This window comes from Dendrobates tinctorius, unplaced genomic scaffold (genome assembly GCF_039654945.1).
Source record: "Dendrobates tinctorius isolate UK_male_01 unplaced genomic scaffold, ASM3965494v1 ptg000013l, whole genome shotgun sequence".
Classification (NCBI taxonomy): domain Eukaryota; kingdom Metazoa; phylum Chordata; class Amphibia; order Anura; family Dendrobatidae; genus Dendrobates; species Dendrobates tinctorius.
The window spans coordinates 1,176,788-1,190,663 of record NW_027361681.1 but is presented as its reverse complement, the minus strand read 5'-3'; the positions used below and the strand labels follow the sequence as shown (position 1 = coordinate 1,190,663).

At 40.4% G+C, this 13,876-nt stretch overlaps 1 protein-coding gene across 2 annotated transcripts in view; it reads left to right on the top strand.

The window, feature by feature from the left end:
• The first annotated feature begins 833 nt into the window (after positions 1-833).
• Positions 834-13,876, top strand: part of LOC141067746 (discoidin domain-containing receptor 2-like) — a 172,990-nt gene continuing 159,947 nt past the window's right edge. For both annotated transcript variants that reach the window (XM_073558210.1, XM_073558218.1), the window contains exon 1: positions 834-1,019. The gene's annotated coding sequence lies outside the window, so the exon portion shown is untranslated. The remainder of the gene's footprint in view (positions 1,020-13,876) is intronic.

Sequence of the window (13,876 nt, the reverse complement as noted above, 5' to 3'; positions counted from 1 at the left end):
CAGAGGTCATGGGTCTTCCAGCAGGACAATGACCCAAAACACACTTCAAAAAGCACTAGAAAATGGTTTGAGAGAAAGCACTGGAGACTTCTAAGATGGCCAGCAATGAGTCCAGACCTGAATCCCATAGAACACCTGTGGAGAGATCTAAAAATGGCAGTTTGGAGAAGGCACCCTTCTAATATCAGGGACCTGGAGCAGTTTGCCAAAGAAGAATGGTCTAAAATTCCAGCAGAGCGTTGTAAGAAACTCATTGATGGTTACCGGAAGCGGTTGGTAGCAGTTATTTTGGCTAAAGGTTGTGCAACCAAGTATTAGGCTGAGGGTGCCAATACTTTTGTCTGGCCCATTTTTGGAGTTTTGTGTGAAATGATCAATGTTTTGATTTCTGCTTCATTCTCTTTTGTGTTTTTTCATTTAAGACAAATTAAATGAAGATAATAATACCAAAGAATTTGTGTTTGCAATCATTTTCAAAAAGAAACTGAGTATTATCTGACAGAATTGCAGAGGTGTCAATACTTTTGGCCACAACTGTATATTATACTATGAGTACAGACATCAGATGTTATATACACACTACGTAGGTGCCACACATCCTGGCTTCGGACAGAAGGACGCATCCACCGTTATATATAAAATTCCGGACTTTATCTTTACATTTATGTCCAAAGTTACTGCGCTTAAAAAGTTCTAAAAGGTTCAGGAGACTTGCAACCACACATTTCCAGTGTCCTGTACCTTTAAAAGGCAAAGCAGATGCAGTAGCCCCCCTCTATGTCCCCCTCCTTTCCCTCCTCCTCCTCCTCCTCCTCTCCTTGTCTCCAGCCGGAAGGGGGATGTGATGTAAAATCACAGTCAAACTTTTGGAAGTTCTCTCAGATTATTACAGAACAGAACTGAACAATCTCTCTCAAAAAAAGACAACTGGAGGACTATTCATAAAGTAAAAAGTGGGGGGGATCAAGTCAGGAGACCGTGGAGACCCCCCAGACCGAACATCTATTCTGCATACACAGGTCAGTTGGAAACTTTTTGGCTGCTCGGATTACGTGACCGGAATGATAAACAGGGAGATGTTGCAGGAACAATGGTAAGGTTGGCGAGCGCAGAAAGTTGTCAGATGGCTGAATGTAGGGACAGTTTAAGAAAACATTGGAATTTATTATGAATTTTCAAAAACATTACCATTTTTGAGAAAATTCATTAAAAAGTTTGGAAAATTTTCAGAAAACATTGAAGCCTTCGCGGGCAGGGTCCTCTCTTCTCCTGTACCAGTTATGACATGTATTGTTTAACATTATTGTACTTGTTTTTATTATGTATACCCCTCCTTACATGTAAAGCGCCATGGAATAAATGGCGCTATAACAATAAATAATAATAATAATAAGCCTTTCGATACAGGAAAGATGTATATCTTTGTTTGTATTAGTCTAGCCTGATGAAGAGACCTGAGTAGTCTGGAAAGCTTGCAATGTGTTACCATCTTTTCAGTTAGCCATTAAAAGGTATCAACCACTGAGGACTCTCAATCCTGAATATTTTTGAAGCCTTTTGAAAATTTTCCAAAAAATTAGATCTTTTGGGGAAAGTTAATTTTAAAAGTTTGGGGAATTTTCAGAAAACAGTTGGAGCTTTTTAATTACTTTAAAAAAAATTGAACCTTTCGGAAAGTTCATTTAGAAGTCTGGGAAGTTTTTTTTTTAAAGAAATGTTCAAAAACATTCAAAATGTACTTGGAATCTTCAAAATCATTAGTCCTTTCGAGCATTTTTGTTTATTTTTTTTTCTCACCGGGAATGTGATCTTGATGTGGAGAGTGCACAATGTGAGCATGTATTACACTAGGCCAGTCATTGACCAGATGATCATTCTGCATTGAAACATTGGTCCTTAAGTGATGCAAAGAATTATTGGATATTTGATTCTAATATAGCAAAAATAATTACAATTCAAGATGGTAAGTGTCCAGTAATCTAGAATATCTGATTTTTTTTTATTTGTTTTTGCTATTGAAACAGCGCCCCTCTTGCCCAAAGACTGAGTCGGGTATTGCAGGTCAGCCCAATTGTGCTGTTTCCTTCTTCCATCATTGCCTATTGGGTTTGGAAGGGAATATATTTTATGAAGCACGGCAGACTTCTTGTCACTGAATCTCATTGCAAACCATTATAATCCATTTATATTTTGGGAGGCCACTTTGAAGGACGCCGGGAAACACTTGCACCATTTGGACACAATTCCGCTCTTAAAGAGTTTCAAGTCCTTGAAAATGCTTTCCAAATTATGATTTTTTTTTAAGTTATTATGAAGTTCTGACAGACTCTCTCAATTATTCTGCGGTATCCGCTTCATTGTTATGACTCAGCTTCCATAGCAACCAGAGAGTTTCTATGGTAACCAGGATTGGATTGTATCCATAAAATCAGGAAGTCCTGGAAAATTGCTACAGTCAGCAACTATGGGCTAGTTCTAAATAATTTCAATTTACCTTGTAGATTATTCTTCTGCAGTTCCTTGCCTTGCTCATCCTGCTCCTCCTGGTTCATGAACTGAATGTCAGACTGAGGCTACATGGAGACTTTAGCCACAACCATGACAAGCAAGTGTCCAGGAAGCCAGCACGTTTGGATGTCTGGCGACTTCCTGGTAGCGGTCGCAGTATGTTGCATGTTGCAACACGACTGCGTTCACTTTTGTCCCGGTGCATTGTAGGACACATGCAGCCTTGGGTAATGCAACGTGTGTCGCAGCCAAAGTCTCTGTGTAGCAGTAGTGCAGGGTAAAATGAAAGCAGGGATCTAACTAATTTCTATGGGCAACAGCTTCCAGTGTTTTGATCCGTAAAATACAGTCTGAATGAGGACCTGTCACTTGCCGTACATTTTTACCTGGTGGAAATGCCGCTGTTCTTCTGAATCCGGGGATGTTTTTCTTTTGCTTCTGCTCCTCTCCATTCCTTAGCTATGGCCCCCTCTTCCCTGTCTATAAATCTAGTCTTATTATCAAATGGGTGTGGTCATGAACTCTGTGGGCGTTTTTCTTGGGACCCACACCCTCTTGGCTAACAAGACCAGATTTACATACAGGAAAGAGGAGGCCATATCTCAGGAACAGAGAGGCGCAGAAACAAAAGAAAAACATCCCCGGATTCAGGAGAACAGTGGCCTTTCTACCTGGTAAAAATGTATGGCAAGTGACAGGTCGCCTTTAAATGTCTATAAATCGGGAGCCCTGACACTTCTGTTTGTCTACAGCAGGTGACACGTAAGGAATTATCTGCTGACATCGTAGAGCGCCAGAGATCACATGACCGCTGACGACAGGAAGTGGTGTTAGGGTTAAGTTTATTAGACCATTGCAGACACGTGGAACTGTTTTCTAGGGTTGAAAAAACTCTTTTATGGTCACTTTAACTATATTTGCTAATTACTTTTAATTTGTTTTAATATTTCTTAATTCTTTGATTTTATTTACTTATTCTCTGTTAGTTTTTGTAATGACATCACTTTATTTGGATTTTGTTGCAGTACATCACATGCGCCGTATGTTTTATATAAACTGGGTATATAGTCCGCGGCATGACACCGATCGGCTTGGAACATTCCGTGCCATTCCTATGAACTATATCCCCTTCTACCTGCCAGAAGGAGCGTCGTCCCCTGACTGTGGCGCTCCTCCGTGCTGACACATGAACTCGTTACAGCCACCACAGCCGTCCTGGGCTGTAATTTGAGCAAATGGAAATCTTGTTTCCCTTTGCCAGCTGCTTAGCTCAGGCATTTTAACAAGGCCACAAATATGAAGTGGTAGAGATAGAGGGTCCGTCTCGCCCGGTGACGAGCGCAGGATCATCTCTTACATCTGCCAACCACGACTGCTTAATAAATACATCCTGGGTAATAATATGATACTTCAGTTATTTTAAACAGCGCTTCCCCTTTAAATATTAGAAAAATACACGTTCTTGGTTATATCACCTTAGACCACCAATATGGACGCCATTGCACCACTTACCGTACATCTTCATTGCCCATACAGAACTCAGCTTTTGACACTTCTGTTCTCCCTTTATGATATATCAAATAAGTAGGTGTGGGTAGGAAAGGAAGTGACAACTATTTTGACCACTTTCTGAGTCAGAGCTACAGTTGTCAGGTGTGAACATAAGGTCTATGGATGCACTCGAGCTTCTCATCATGCAGTGTGTTGTGTTGGGCTCTGGCTGGGTCATCGTTATATAAGAGCGCCGTTCTGAAGCACATGAGGTCATCTTGTGTTCTCACCCAGATATTCTCCTATGCTGCTGGGACAGAGGGAGAACATTCTGTGGATTATTTTCTGCACTGAAACCGCATGATATTACTATGAAGTGCTGAGACCAAGCAACACGGACAATCTCTTCTATGAAGTCTATTCTTCGTCTAGAGATGAGTGAATCTTTTAAAATTTAAATTTGCCAAATTTTTCCAAAAACTGTGAATCGCAAGTACTACAATTTCTACAATCGTTTTGAAAAGACGTGTACAACTCTCTGAGGTCCCCTAGTACTGTATATAATCCCCTTTCAAGATCCATTACAGCAGTCACAGTCTTGGCACTAGCCAAGTGACCTCAACATATACGGCTATAGGTAAACGGATGGTAGTGGGTCTTTACTATTGTGCTGTTACACACACTTTGTGCACAATTTGTCCAATATTTTATGGCTTTCTCTCTAAATCTCTTATTGCTGAGCTGTGACGTCCTCTCAATATCAAGATTCACCACAAACTGACTGCTGCATTCCCTGCCTCTGCTTTTACAATGGCTATGATAGTTGCTCATGATTGGTCGCTACACCTTGTGTCGTGAAGCTGCAAGGCATTATGGGGAAGCCCACACGGCTGTACCTGCAGTCATGTAAAAAATGTCAGTTAGTATTTTTTTTAGCAGATTCATATAAATTGAATTGCAAATTTTTGAATTTGATTCAAGTACGCTTTCTAAAGTTTGACGCAAATGTAATTTGTATCTATCTATAAATAATGAAAAAATAAGAGCAGCACTAGTATTCACTAGTCAGGTGCAAAGCCCCCCAAGTATCCACCAAACCTAAATTATATATCCAGAGAATGGAGGCCGCACACCATTCAGAGTGAAAAAGACTTCTATTTACGGGCCCAACATGGCAACACCGGTTCATTAGTGAGAATCTTTCTCAAGCGATGTCTTTCTATCTGTCTGTCTATCTATCGGGAGATAGATATGAGATTGATAATTAGCTTGATATGAGATAAGTGTTTTGGAGCATGAACTACTTTATTTCTTATGTGCCCCTGTAATACTATATTCACCCCACACGGCCCCAACCCTCCCAGGAAAGTGATCGGTGATTACCAGGGGGAGACATAACATTTTCTGAATACATTCTGTCAGGACACTGGGTCTTGTTCTGTTCTTGCCCCCCAGGCTGTTGTTATTGTGGGTGGGGGAGGGGAGAGGTCCTGGATGACTACATGTTCTGCTTCTGCCACCATGCTGCTTGTAAATGGCTGCAGCTTCAGAGCTGTGAAATTAAAGTTTCAGGATTGCAAAATGATAGTACTCATAAATTGCATGACACTGTGAGGGTCAGTGTTTCTCTCATGACTTGTGATCGGCATTGGGTGAATTTGCTTTTTGTAAATTTACAAGAATAATAGGGTAACCTATTGTAATGCTCTCAGTGATCCCCAATATGGTGGCTGTTAATATGGCGGTACCATTTTCAGTTATGGTACCCCCCTCTGCCCAGGCTCGGACTGGCCCATAGGGGAACAGGGGAATCCCCCGGTGGGCCCCTGTGCAGATCTGGGCCCTAACATTACTGTATGTGCAGTACTTGTCATAATTCACTTGATTCACTCTGTACAGAAAAAATCAGCATCTCATCATTTATTAACCAAACTACCCAGTTTATAATTATATAGAGTTATAGGTAAATTTGTGAACCAGGATCGTGTAATATTTGTATGCAAATGAAAAGTGGACCCCCAAAGTCAATGTTACTGGTGGGGCCCTTGACACCCCAGTCCGACACTGCCTCTGCCTGTGCTGTTCCATAGCCTGGGCATGTTGATGCTGTCGGATCCTTTCCCCGCTGCCCCTCTTGTCCTTGTTTGCATGTCTTGTAGAATTTGCCTGGCCATGGGGGTGGGATTCCTGTGGTTAAGGGGTCATCTGGGGAACGTATTCATCCTCTTTGTCCTTGTGTAATTGCCCAACTCCTGTCCAGCATGGAGAAAACATGTGCCTCCTTCTTCCAGATGTCCTCCTTCACTTTAAATTCCTTAAAGTAATTGATTCTATGAGAGTCCTGGGGCCCTCCACCCATCTACACTTTGTTCCTGCTCATCATGCTATCATCATTTGCCACTGAAATTGTTAAAAGGGGCCTCTACTTTTTTTTTGGCAAATTAGCCTTATGCATATATTAGTTACAAATCATGAGTCTCTGGATTCATGAATACTGCAGTAAAAGCAGCAAAAGTCTTTTACTGATGTCAGTAAGCTGAATTTAATATAAAGACAGTCATTGATTAAATGAGGGGTTAGAGGACTGCACTCGAATATTAAATTCCCTGGTCGGGCTCTGTTTTAGGCATAAACAGAGTAACAGTTTTAACTGGAGTGTCCCTTTAAGTGTCAAATTAGAACTAGAGGGGTACTAGCATCTCTCGTAAGGAACATTAAAGACATAACAAAATGACATAGGTGGAAACCCTTGCGAGCCTTGAATGAATTGAGAGTGGTTTCTTATCATTTTGGGGAGGGGCTAGGCTAATAAGCGAGGAATCCGGTTTGCATATTTGTCCTGGATTGGATATATGAGTAATATATATTATATGCAATGGATTCTCCCATCCCCTTGAGTTTAAAGATTCTTGGGCTGGACTGCAGCATTGCCAAACTGGCATTTGTCCTAGGGCTACTATTAAATGAGGATGTCTACCTTTGTATATCCAGCACAGTATGAATTTATTGTGAACCTATTTATTTATGTATTTACTATAATATTTTAACAATGCGTGCCACATTATCCCAACCAGGAATTTAGATTTTGACTATGAGACCCTTATTTACAAATAGGAGAGCCCAAATTATGAGCCATTGTTATGCTGAAGGTAGGACTCTGACCTTAATTTTCAGGTCTGGTACACTACACAGCGTTGTTTTGCTAGCAGAAATCCAAATCTTGCAGTTTAATAATGAGGAGGTGGGAGGGGGACGCTAGGTGTTTAAATATTTTCCATCAGGTCATTGCCTGGACTAGACGTATGTGGCTGAATGAGATCCCACAGCGCAATGAAGTCATGTGTTCAAAAACCGCAGGAATAATTTAAGATTCTTTATGTCTTTTTTAGTTTCCTGATTATATTTCTGGTTCTTAGGTGCAGCCTAAATGTATTAATCAAAGAGTCCCAGATCTTAAATCCAGTTACCATATAGCACAGACCGAGGGTCCTGGTTGGAGAGTTAATTACCGTATATACACTATCCTTAAAAAATATAACAACTATAGTATTGGTCCTATTTACAAGAATATAACTGCAATATTAGTGTCCTCTATGTACAAGAATATAGCTACTATAATACTGTCCCTATGTACAAGACTATAACTACTATAATACTGCCCCTATGTACAAGACTATAACTACTATAATACTGCCCCTATGTACAAGAATATAACTACTATAATACTGTCCTCTATGTACAAGAATAGAACTACTATGATACTGTCCCTATGTACAAGAATATAACTACTATAATACTGTCCCTATGTATAAGTATATAACTGCTATATTACTGCCCCCTATGTATAAGAATATGACTACTATAATACTGCCCCTATGTACAAGAATATAACTACTATAATACTGCCCCCTATGTACAAGAGTATAACTACTATAATTCTGCCCCTTATATACAAGAATATAACTACTATAATACTGCCCCTATGTACAAGAATATAACTACTATAATATTGCCCCTATGTACAAGAATATAACTACTATAATACTGCCCCTATGTATAAGTATATAACCACTATATTGCTGCCCCCTATGTACAAGAATATGACTACTATAATACTGCCCTCTATGTACAAGAATATAACTATTATAATACTGCCCCTATGTATAAGAATATATCTTCTATAATACTGCCTTCTATGTACAGGAATATAACTACTATAATACTGCCCCTATGTACAAGAATATAACTACTATAATACTGCCCCCTATGTACAGGAAAATGACTACTATAATACTGCCCCTATGTACAAGAATATAACTACTATAATATTGCCCCTATGTACAAGAATATAACTACTATAATACTACCCTATGTATAAGTATATAACTACTTTATTACTGCCCCTATGTACAAGAATATAACTACTATAATACTGCCCCTATGTATAAGTATATAATTACTATAATACTGCTCCTATGTACAAGAATATAACTACTATAATACTGCCCCCTATGTACAAGAATATAACTACTATAATACTGCCCCCCTGTGTAAAAGAATATAACTACTATAATACTGCCCCTATCTACAAGAATATAACTACTATAATACTGCTCCTATGTACAAGAATATAACTACTGTAATACTGCCCCCTATGTACAAAAATATAATTACTATAATACTGCCCTTTTTGTATAGGAATATAACTAGTATAATATATACATGCTGTAAGTTCTTCCCGTATACAACAATAGTGCAATTACATAGCACTATTAATATAGTGGAGCATGCAGCCAGCAGACGGTATAATTAATAGATGTGATACAATGTAATCTGAGGCTGCCTTCCTTCCCGTGCCGTGGCAGCGATCATTCTCAGTCATTGTGATTGTGATTGCTCTACACAGAGGGGTTGTGCAGCTGTTTGAACAGATAACTTATGTGTTCAACAGACTTGATGTGTTTGGGGATTCGGGATGTGACTAAGATCCTGTAAGGAAAGAAGCAATTTGGAGAAAAAGTCCCATACTACAAAAAATTTTAAATGTTAAATGCAAAATTATAAGTAAGATGGTTCAGCCTTCTGGTCACCACAGGGTATACACAGGATGTTTTATCTTCTGTTGGCACATCTCAGAAGAGAGTAATTGCTTTCTGTAGTCATTGCAGATCTACCTATTTCATGTCACATAGTCTCCCTGGCTTCATAAAAATGCACTGTTCCTGGTGTCTCCACATCTTACTTTCTGTGGCTTCTCCCACAGGACTGAATGCAATGTCTGAGCCATTGCAGCAGGAGAATGAAAAGCTAGATGCTTGTTGTCATGGAGAAAAATTAAAGTCCATTAAAACTTAATTAAAATTAAAATCCATAAAACATCTCCGGAGAGGGGACATATCACCCTCACATTGAGCATAAGGGATTTATTATAGCTGGGGAAGAGAGAAAGAACACTTCAACATCCACTGAAGTAGGACTCCACGTTGAACATATGGGATTAATTATAGCTGGGGAAGAGACACACTTATTATAAGTGGAGAAGTGGGAGGGAGCTGACACTTCAACCCCCATTGAAGAAAGGGCCTACTGCGGTGAACAGGGAATGAAAACAGATTTGTTCTCAGAAAAAGAAACAAGACTGAGATTCGTTTATTATGAGGCAGGGAAATAAATTTCACAGGCATACCCTTCCTCTGATCAAAGCCCGGCTCCCATACCTTTTGGAGCAGAATTTAGGTTAGTGTATTTTGTCAGTCCTGGAAGGTGCTGCATGCTGTAGTTCTGTCTGTTTTTCTAAGGAGTACCTCTCTCCGCCAGGCTTTGAGCCATTTCCATGACATCAGATTTAGTAATCTTCTTTTGTTATCCCTTTTATTTTATCTAATTGTATATCATATTGTTTTGTTCCCATTTTGTATCATCTTTGTACAATATATTTTTATAAACACTGCCTTCCTTTCCAGATTAAATATATAAAACTTAGTCACTCTGTTCCTCTTACTCGCAAACCCCACCAATCTGTGGTGCAACGTGGCGTTGCTGGATGGAACAATCAAACACATAAAGCAGCACTCTGTATTGCCATAGCATGCAAATATGAAATATGAAAATTTAATTGCATTACTGCACTAGAAATATGAAAAATTGAGAATGCTTAGCAAATAAATTGGCCAATTCATGTGTACCTGGAAGCCACAATAAGGCGATTGTCGTTTCCAGGACCTAATCTAATGCCAAAAATTGGCCAATTTATGCTTTAAGCAACTTCAGTTTTTCAAATTCTTAGTGCAGCCATTCTATTTTCATATTTCATATTTGCATGCTATGGCAATACAGAGTGCTGCTTTATTTGTTTGATTGTATATGACTTGGTGACTCTACGTAAGACCTGTTCAGACCTAGTTTATGTTTGGATGTGACGGTCAGTTTTTTTGAAAAGCTGGATGGAGCAAGACATGAGATCCCAGATATACTCGACTGGATTCAGGTCCGAGGATCTCATCCCGGTATCTAATGACAGTCAGGCTAACTTGGGCTAGCACATGGAGGGCTGTGCAGCCTTCCAAAGAAATGCCTCCCCACACCATTACTGACCCACCGCCAAACCGGTCATGCTTTCAGGATGTTGTAGGCAGCAGAACATTCTCCATGGCATCTCCAGTATCTATCACATGTCCTTTTTGTGTACTTGCTCTCATCTGTGAACAGCACAGGGCGCCAATGTCGAATCTGCCAATCTTGGTGTTCTCTGGCAAATGCTAATCGCCCTGCATGGTGTTGGGCTGTAAAAGGCAATACCCACTTGTGGATGTTGGGCCCTCATGGAGTGTGTTTCTGACAGTTTGAGCACACACATGGATGTTAGTGGCCTATTGGAGGTAGCGGTCCTGCTGCTGGGTTGCTGTACTCCGTCCATATCTCCTAGTGCACTGGCCTGTCTCCTGGTATCTTCTCCATGCTCTGGACACTGTGCTGACAGACACAGGTACTCTCCATGCCACAGCTTGCATTGATTTACCTTCCTGAATGAGCTGCACTACCTGAACAACTTCTGTGGATTGTAGACACTGCCTCATGCTAACTGTACCTCTAGGGGTGAGAGCAATGACAAAATGCAAAAGTGACCAAAACAACAGCCAAAAAGGATGAGCACAGAGAAATGGTCTGTGGTCACCCCCTGCAGAACCTTTATAGGGGTTGTCTTGCTAATTGCCTCTCATTTTTGCCTGTTGTCTATTCCATTTGCATAATAGCAGGAGAAATTGATTCATAATTGGTGTTGCTTCATAACTGGACAGGTTGATTTCACAGACGTGTGATTGACTTGGAGTTACATTGCGTTGTTTGTGTTCCCTTTATTTTTTGAGCAGTGTATATATTCCATGCGTTGGATTCGGAGGTGTATATACCATATGCTCACTGTAAGGCCCCAATAACCGTCATAGCAGTGAAACTAGCTGTAGCCTCATCCATCACTCATCAGTCAATTGCGTATTTGCCCTGATGATTGGAGGCAGTGGAGTGGCGTACCCTGACAAACTGGTGACAGTGGTAGGATTCTCTCCTGGCAGTTATCCTTGACAGATTTTTAGGAATACCCATGTAGGCCATTGACTTCAGTGATTGTACCTTTGATTCACCATCTATTGCCAGGGACAGCATACACCCAAACTAAGCTACATAGCCTTTAAGGGTGCCCCAACTTGACACAGCATCCCCTATGTCTACCATCCTGTAATATCAGCCACAAAATAGTGGGTGTATTGTACCTTTAAGCCTCCTTCCCATGGTCGTGCTTGTTAACAGAATATTAGTTGGCGCCGTCCTGCGGTATTCATTTTCCTCCCATTATAAATGTGGTTTTTCTGACCTGCTCTGAACCACTGTAAATCCGAACATCACATACAGCGTTTATTATTACTGCCCTTCTCCTTGTCTGCAGACAAGGGATTATTTTTGGACTATTTTTTTCCCCATTTTTGATGACCTATCCATGTGATGTGCAAATAATAACAGCGTAGAGGTCTTCATATTGCTGTGATAAAGATTAACATGATAGATGATAGAAAAATAAGTAGGAAGACAGATGATATAAAAATAGATAAAGTCTTTCAGAGCAATAGATAGGTAGATAGACCTGAGATACATAGATAGATCAGTATGAGATAGATATAGGGATAGATAGATAGATAGATAGATAGATAGATAGATAGATAGATAGGTTGAGAAAGGTTCACTTTTTGGAAACGTCGCAATCACGGGCTAAATAAAATAGCTCTTATTCACTCAATAGTGTGGTGCTCCTGTTTTTGTGGATTCCTGCATTTAACCCCTTAACGACCACCAATACGCCTTTTAAAGGCTGTAGTTAAGGGTACTGAAACCACAGCGGTGCTGTGGAAACGGTGTATAGCGCCCCACAGAGTCAGATTTTTGGGTAGCCGAGACCCCAGAGAACATGATTCGAGACGGTTTTTACCGACCCCACTTTTGCGATCGCCGTTATTGATCGTATAATGGCTACCGCATAAAAAAAAAGGCGCGACTTTGCATTTAGTTTCTCTTTCCTTTGATGTGATCGCACATCAGAGGAGAGAGAAATAGCCCTCCTGCATCCTCCGGTGGTCGCCGCCATGTTCTACCGGGAAGAAAATGGCGGGCGCATGCGTAGTGCGCCCGCCGAATCTGCTGGCTGGCAGATTCCATTCATTCATTCAACATACATTTTGATCACTATAATAAACCCTATCACAGTCATCAAAATAAAAAAAATAGTAGATAACACCCCCTTTATCATCCCCTTATTTAGGAAAATATAATGAAATAAAGAAAATATATTTATTTTCATTTTTCCATTAGGGTTTGAGCTAGGGTTAGGGTTAGAATTAGGGTTAGGGTTGGAATTGGGGTTAGGGTTAGAATTAGGATTAGGGATTAGTATTAGGGTTAGGGTTGGGATTAGGGTTAGTGTTGGGATTAGGGTTAAGGGTGTGTTGAGGTTAGGGTTGGAGCTAGAATTGAGAAGTTTCCACTATTTAGGCACATCAGGGGGTCTCCAAACGCGACATGGCACCACCATTGATTCCAGCCAATTTTGCGTTCAAAAAGTCAAATGGTGCTCCCTCCCTTCCAAGCCCAAATGTGTGCCCAAACAGTGGTTTACCCTAACATATGGGGCATCAGCATACTCAGGACAAACTGCACACCAACTTTGGGGTCTAATTTCTCCTGTTACCCTTGACAAAATAAAAAAATTGTGGGCTAAAAAAATTCACTTTTGTGGAAAAAAAATTATTTTTTATTTTCACGGCTCTGCATTATAAACTTCTATGAAGCACTTGGGGTTCAAAGTGCTAACCACACATCTAGATAAGCTCCTTTGTGGGTCTAGTTTCCAAAATGGGTTCACTTGTGGGGGGTTTCTACTGCTTAGGCACATCAGGGGCTCTGCAAATGCAACTTGACGCCCGCAGAATATTCCATCAAAGTCTGCATTCCAAAATGGCGCTCCTTCCTTTCCGAGCTCTCCCATGCACCCAAACAGTGGTTTCCCCCCACATATGGGGTATCAGCGTACTCAGGACAAATTGCACAACAACTTTTGTGGTCCAATTTCTCCTGTTACCATTGGGAAAATAAAAAATAGCAGGCTAAAAAATAATTTTTGAGAAAAAAAATGATTTTTCATTTTCACGGCTCTGCATTATAAACTTCTGAGAAGCACTTAAGGGTTCAAAGTGCTCACCACACATCTAGATAAGTTCCTTAAGGGGTCTTGTTTCCAAAATGGTTTCACTTGTTGGGGTTTTTCACTGTTTAGGCACACAGGGGCTCTCCAAACGCGACATGGTGTCCGCTAATGACTGGAGCTAATTTT